We start from the raw sequence: 7,500 nt of genomic DNA on the forward strand, positions 1-7,500 counted from the left end.
GAGGGAAACTTCGGATGGAACCAGCTACTAGATGGTTCGATTAGTCTTTCGCCCCTATACCCAGCTCAGACGATCGATTTGCACGTCAGAATCGCTGCGGACCTCCATCAGGGTTTCCCCTGACTTCATCCTGGCCAGGCATAGTTCACCATCTTTCGGGTACCAACGTGTGCGCTAAGGGTGCGCCCCCGGACGGCCGAAGCCGACCTGGCGGAGACGCCCCCGGACTGCGGACCAGCGCGACTTTGAACGCCGGTGGGTTCGGTCGCTAGGCCATCGTCCGCACCGTAAACGGTTCACTTTCATTGCGCCAAACGTGGTTTTTCATAAGATCACCGTTGACTCGCGCACACGTTAGACTCCTTGGTCCGTGTTTCAAGACGGGTCGGAAAGTAGCCCGAAACTCGTCGCCGACCGACGGGACCCCGCCTGCGACGGGGCCGCGTCGACGGTTCTTGCCGTCGGGCGAGCCGACCAGGAGCACCGGGGTTCGGCGCGAACGGTCACGCCGAGACGCGACCGCCGCGACGAACCGCCACCCGGGCCCTTCGGCCGGCGCCCAACGAGTCGCGACGTCCGCTAACCGAGCGAAAGATCCGGCCGGCGGTTAGACCGACCGTGAATTCGCCCGGCGGGGACTCGCGGGCTCTGTCCGTTTACACCCGAACGGTTTCACGTTCTTATGAACTCTCTCTTCAAAGTTCTTTTCAACTTTCCCTCACGGTACTTGTCCACTATCGGTCTCGTGGCCGTATTTAGCCTTAGATGGAGTTTACCACCCGCTTCGGGCTGCACTCTCAAGCAACCCGACTCGAAGGCGCGGTCCGATCCCGGAACGCTGTGACGGCCTCTACTGGCCTGGCACCATCTGCGGGCCATGGCCCCGTTCAAGGGAGACTTGGACCGTCACGTGCGCCCCGGCAACGAGGCCGGCCCGTACGCCACAACTCCCATACGTGCCGCGACACAAAAGTGCGCGGCGGGATTCGGCGATGGGCTTTTCCCTGTTCGCTCGCCGCTACTGGGGGAATCACGGTTGTTTTCTTTTCCTCCGCTTATTAATATGCTTAAATCCGGCGGGTAGTCCCGCCTGATCTGAGGTCGGAACGTATCGGTGTGTTTGTGTTTTTTTTCTTAACACGGCAGCCTGCGGTCCGCGCTCCGTCCGTACGGCGACCGTCCGCGTCCGCTTCTCGGAAGCCGGAGAGGTGTCTCTAGGACTCTCAGCCGACCCGGCCGCGCTCTCGCGCGGCGGGCGGACGGGGACGTGCCGTTTTACGGCGCGAGAACCCGTGACTGTTTGCCGTCACAACTTGGGCGGACGACCGGAGGCGGGCGCCGTCGCCGTCGCCGCGAGGCAGACGGCGGGGCGTCGTTCCCCGGTCGAACCGCCAATCTCGCGCAGCCGGAGCGGCCGACGGTCTCCCGTCGGACGCCTGCCGGCGGCGCATCGGTCTGGCCGAGTATCCGGTATACGACCCTCAGACAGGCGTGGCCCGGGACCCGCGGGTCACCGAGGCCGCAATGTGCGTTCGACTGGTCGATGTTCGTATAACCTGCGGATTACACGACGACGCGCAGATAGCTGCGGTCTTCATCGATCCACGAGCCAAGTGATCCGCCGTTCGGGGTCGGGTGTTTTTTTTTTTGTTTGTCGACGAAATTTCTGCGCCACGCGTGCGCGCGGCGCAAGGTCTTTCGACGGTAACCATCTTTCGGTCGACGCTTGGTCGGGGGTCGCGGCGCGCGGGCGGTCGGCGAGCTAGTCGCGAGCGCACGCGGCCACGGGGTCGGATTAGGCGCGCGCGAGACCGGCGTGGGACGCCGGTGCCGCGGGCCCGTCTCTAATGATCCTTCCGCAGGTTCACCTACGGAAACCTTGTTACGACTTTTACTTCCTCTAAACGGCCGAGTTCGGTCATCTTCCCGGTCGCGCGACGACCCAGCCCCCGAGGGGGCCGAATAACGCGCGTCCAGTCCGAAGACCTCACTGCGGTCGTTCAATCGGTAGTAGCGACGGGCGGTGTGTACAAAGGGCAGGGACGTAATCAACGCGAGCTGATGACTCGCGCTTACTGGGAATTCCTCGTTCACGTGGAAAAATTGCAAGCCACGATCCCTAAGCACGAAGGAGGTTCAGCGGGTTACCCGGAAGCCTGTCGGCCCAGGAATGTTAACACACGCTGATTCCTTCAGTGTAGCGCGCGTGCGGCCCAGAACATCTAAGGGCATCACAGACCTGTTATCGCTCAGTCTCGTGCGGCTATTTTCGTCCGCCGCCTGTCCCTCTAAGAAGAGTTTAAGCTCCTGGGAGCCGGCGGTAGCCCTAGTAACGTATCGTGATCCGCCGGCGACGGCCGCGAACACGGCGCGCTTCACCGCGGAGCCCGACGCACGACTGACGCGCGCCGACCAGAGGTTGCCCCCCGGCCGACACACGCCCGCCGCACGCAGGGACGCGGATGGCGCGGCCGCGCCCGACGACCGCCGTGGACGACGGGCGAACGCGTTCGGGGATACCGGGCCGAGCCGACGGAGACGCGAACACGGACGGCCGAAACCGCCCGCGCCGCGCCCACCGCCGACCCGGGTTTACCCGCCTAGTTAGCAGGACAGAGTCTCGTTCGTTATCGGAATTAACCAGACAGATCGCTCCACCAACTAAGAACGGCCATGCACCACCACCCACCGAATCAAGAAAGAGCTCTCAATCTGTCAATCTTTCCGGTGTCCGGGCCTGGTGAGGTTTCCCGTGTTGAGTCAAATTAAGCCGCAGGCTCCACTCCTGGTGGTGCCCTTCCGTCAATTCCTTTAAGTTTCAACTTTGCAATCATACTTCCCCCGGAACCGAAAAGCTTCGGTTTCCCGGAAGCTGCCCGCCGGGTCGTTAATGAAACGCCGGCGGATCGCTAGCTGGCATCGTTTACAGTTAGAACTAGGGCGGTATCTGATCGCCTTCGAACCTCTAACTTTCGTTCTTGATCATACGAGAACGTACTTGGCAAATGCTTTCGCGTCAGTTCGTCTCGAGACGATCCAAGAATTTCACCTCTAACGTCTCGGTACGAATGCCCCCGCCCGTCTCTGTTGATCATTACCTCCGGTCCCGAAAACCGGCCCGGCGGGACGCGCGGGCGACTGGCGCCCGCGGCCCGGCGGCCCGCGCACGGAAACGCCCCGGAGGGCGATTTCGCGCGCCCGCGAAGGGCGGAGATGCGCGGGACCGAGGTCTTGTTCCATTATTCCATGCGACCAGTATTCAGGGCCTTTTGACGAGACGGCCGTGAAGCCGCCCCGCCAGATTTGAGCCTGCTTTGAGCACTCTAATTTGTTCAAAGTAAACGTGTCGGCCCGCCGACGGCACTCGGTGAAGAGCACCGCGCAGCAAGATTGGAGTAGGCGGCCGCCGTCGTCGAACCCCGACGGCCAAGCGACGCGTGGCCGCGTGGCGCGCCGGAAGCACGAGACACGTGTCCGCCTGCCGACAATACGTCCGGCCGACGTGCCGGTAACTAACACCCCGAGACGGCTGACGAGCGCGACGACGGCCGCGCCGACGGGACACGTGGTCCCGCGACACGACCGGCCGCGACACGCCGGACCGCCAGGGTGGTCCGGCACCGCCCAGACACAGATCCGACTACGAGCTTTTTAACCGCAACAACTTTAATATACGCTATTGGAGCTGGAATTACCGCGGCTGCTGGCACCAGACTTGCCCTCCAATTGATCCTCGTTTAAAGGTTTTAAAGTGTTCTCATTCCGATTACGGGGCCTCGGATGAGTCCCGTATCGTTATTTTTCGTCACTACCTCCCCGTTCCGGGAGTGGGTAATTTGCGCGCCTGCTGCCTTCCTTGGATGTGGTAGCCGTTTCTCAGGCTCCCTCTCCGGAATCGAACCCTGATTCCCCGTTACCCGTTACCACCACGGTAGGCATGGAACCTACCGTCGACAGTTGATAAGGCAGACATTTGAAAGATGCGTCGCCGGTACGGAGACCGTGCGATCAGCTCGAAGTTATTCAGAGTCACCAGGTCTTTGCGCGGGCCGCGATCGGGACGCGCACGAAGCGCGCCGCGACGGGCCGGTTTTGATCTAATAAAAGCGTTCCTCCCGCACGCGACACCCGAGGGCGCCGCGACGGTCGGAACTCTGTCGGCATGTATTAGCTCTAGAATTACCACAGTTATCCAAGTAACTTGGGTACGATCTAAGGAACCACAACTGATTTAATGAGCCTTTCGCGGTTTCACCTTAATGCGGCTTGCACTGAGACATGCATGGCTTAATCTTTGAGACAAGCATATGACTACTGGCAGGATCAACCAGGGATCTCGGTTTTACAACAACTGCGCCCCGTGTGACGCGCGCGCTGACGCACGACGCGACACCCGGGACGCGTGCTTCCGAGCGCCGGTCCGCCCGGGGGCGGGCCGACGCCGAGGGCGGTCGCACGACAGCGAGACCGCTGGGGTCCCGGCGTGCGACCGACCGCGGTTCGTGTGAGAATACGAGGGCCCGACGGGAGCGCTGTGGACACGCGCGGGCACCCGACCCGACCGCAATCGCCGCGGCCGTGATGGCGTTGGCTAGAGCGGCCGACTTGTGGCGGGCGCCACACGCGATACGCACCCGTCGCAACGTAACTCGCGTTGACGAGAGTTGAGGGAGACCGGCGGACCGCCGTCCTGTGCGGACGGCACCCGCCGGAATCGCCTCTCTCGCCCGTTTTGTAAAGGTCCCCAGCCGAGATCGTGGGGGAAGCCGGGACGCGACGCGAAGTCCGTCGTCCCGGGGCTTCGCCCCGGCGACCGCCGGGCACGGCGACGATGGCCGGCCGCGGCGGGAATGTTCTGGCGTCGAGAGTTCGTATCTTGCGAAACGGTAACGGGAGTCGTCATCGGTTGAGCGATGTGTGTCGCGCTGCCGACCCACCGGTAGGAGGGCCCGCAGCGCCAGTCGAGGTTTGCCACTCGGCGTGCGAGATGGGTCGGTCGCCGAAACGTGGACGGATACCAACTCGGCGCCGATGCCGGGCACGCCCTCGCCAAGAACTGGCGGGGCGAGAACGGCACGGCTGAGTTGGACGCGTCGGCTTCGGCGTCGCCCGTGGCTTTGCTGTCGTGTACCGTGATCGGTGATCCGACGGCCGGCTGATCGCCGACCGACCGACCGGCCGCTCACAAATATACAAAAACTCGGGTCCAACCGTCCGCCATGCAAAACCGCACGTGCGTAGCGGTCATCGCGCCGACACGCGGTCCACGCGTCCATGACGGTGCGTAGCGGTGTTCCGGGTACTCGTGTCGACGCGCGTAGCGGCGTGCCGAGGTCGGACCGTAAACTGAAAAAATGTCGAAAACCCTACGACCGATATCACTTTCGGATAGGTTTAGACGATTCCGACGAGAATACCTCTGAGGTTCGTCGACGTAAAAACAACCGGTAACGAGTTATTCCGCTGGCAACGAAAAGAAGTTAAAAATTCGATTTCGACGTCGGCCGAACTCGAAACGCCCGGGATGCCGGTACGTGACCTACCCCGACACCGCGGACTAACGCGTTACTCGATCCTAGAAAATTTTTTTTTTCCAAATCTAAACCCGTCGCGACGGCCGTACCCGCCGCGGCACCGGTACGGACGACGACCGCCGTGCCCGGACCGCGGAGGTCGGACTCGGGGAAAAAAAAAAATTTTCAATCTCGACGCGACCGCCGTGACCGACGCGTACGACGCGTACCCGGACCGTAGGTCAGCGTCCGGAGAGCCGCGGGAAAAAAAAAATTTCGACACGGCAGAGGTGCCGCGCTCCGCCGGCGACGCGATACGGGCACAGGGCAAGCGCCACGGTCGGTCCGCGGTCTCCGGGTGACTTACGGGGAAAATGAAATTTCACCGCCTACGCCCCCGTGCGCCGAGGGTTACCGGGGACCGGACGACCGCTCCGCCGGGGCCGCGGTCGGGGTCCCGGGGAAAAAAAAAATAATTTTTAAACTCGACGCGACCGCCGCGACCGACGCGTACGACGCGTGCCTACACCGACCGTGGGCGCCCGGATCGCCGGAGGAGGAAAAAAATTTTCGACCCGGCCGAGGGGCAGCGCTCCGCGGGCGACCGCCGGTGGTACCGGGCGACCCGCGGAGAAAATCAGATTTCGCCGTCAGCGTGCCGTGCCCGACGGGGAACCGGCGAACCGACGACCGCACCGCCGGGTCGGAGAAAAAAAAAAAAAAATTATTTTTCATCCCGAGTCCGCGCGGTCGACCGACGCGAACGACGCGTGCCGCGACCCACGGCGGGCGTCCGGAGCGCAGGTGGAGAAAAAAAATTTTTCGGCCCGTCCGGGCGACGACGGCACGGCGCTCGCCGGTCGCGGTTCCCGCGGGAAACTTCGCCGGGGACGACGTCTCACGGTCCCCGCGGCTGACCCGGCGCCGGCGAACCCAACACCCGGCGGACCTTAGCGGTCCTAAGAGCGCGCCCCGTAGACGTGGTGCGTAGCGGTACGCACCAAATACTCACGCCGTGCGTAGTGGTGCCGCAACTCCCTCACTGTCCTTATCCTTTTCCCGGGCACGGGCGACCCCGAGTACCGGGACCCCTCGGGAGCCGGCCGACGCGTACGGTCCGCGGTCCCCGGGCCCGCTACCCGGCGGGATCCGATTCCGCCGCCTACGCCCCCGTGCGCCGAGTGTTACCGGGGACCGGACGACCGCTCCGCCGGGGCCGCGGTCGGGGTCCCGGGGAAAAAAAAAATAATTTTTAAACTCGACGCGACCGCCGCGACCGACGCGTACGACGCGTGCCTACACCGACCGTGGGCGCCCGGATCGCCGGAGGAGGAAAAAAATTTTCGACCCGGCCGAGGGGCAGCGCTCCGCGGGCGACCGCCGGGGGTACCGGGCGACCCGCGGAGAAAATCAGATTTCGCCGTCAGCGTGCCGTGCCCGACGGGGAACCGGCGAACCGACGACCGCACCGCCGGGTCGGAGAAAAAAAAAAAAAATTATTTTTCATCCCGAGTCCGCGCGGTCGACCGACGCGAACGACGCGTGCCGCGACCCACGGCGGGCGTCCGGAGCGCAGGTGGAGAAAAAAAATTTTTCGGCCCGTCCGGGCGACGACGGCACGGCGCTCGCCGGTCGCGGTTCCCGCGGGAAACTTCGCCGGGGACGACGTCTCACGGTCCCCGCGGCTGACCCGGCGCCGGCGAACCCAACACCCGGCGGACCTTAGCGGTCCTAAGAGCGCGCCCCGTAGACGTGGTGCGTAGCGGTACGCACCAAATACTCACGCCGTGCGTAGTGGTGCCGCAACTCCCTCACTGTCCTTATCCTTTTCCCGGGCACGGGCGACCCCGAGTACCGGGACCCCTCGGGAGCCGGCCGACGCGTACGGTCCGCGGTCCCCGGGCCCGCTACCCGGCGGGATCCGATTCCGCCGCCTACGCCCCCGTGCGCCGAGTGTTACCGGGGACCGGACGACCGCTCCGCCGGG

General features: G+C 63.7%; 2 non-coding genes across 2 annotated transcripts in view; both read right to left on the reverse strand.

The window, feature by feature from the left end:
• Positions 1–1,104, reverse strand: part of LOC132931579 (large subunit ribosomal RNA) — a 4,196-nt gene extending 3,092 nt beyond the window's left edge. Inside the window, exon 1 of the ribosomal RNA XR_009662756.1 lies at positions 1–1,104. This exon is cut by the window's left edge and continues 3,092 nt beyond it. This is a non-coding gene — a ribosomal RNA (large subunit ribosomal RNA).
• A 371-nt stretch (positions 1,105–1,475) lies between these two features.
• On the reverse strand, positions 1,476–1,633 carry LOC132931581 (5.8S ribosomal RNA). Its single transcript, XR_009662757.1, has one exon. It is a non-coding gene; the product is annotated as a 5.8S ribosomal RNA (ribosomal RNA).
• Between the last annotated feature and the right edge of the window lie 5,867 nt (positions 1,634–7,500).

This window comes from Rhopalosiphum padi, unplaced genomic scaffold (genome assembly GCF_020882245.1).
Source record: "Rhopalosiphum padi isolate XX-2018 unplaced genomic scaffold, ASM2088224v1 scaffold9, whole genome shotgun sequence".
Classification (NCBI taxonomy): Eukaryota; Metazoa; Arthropoda; class Insecta; order Hemiptera; family Aphididae; genus Rhopalosiphum; species Rhopalosiphum padi.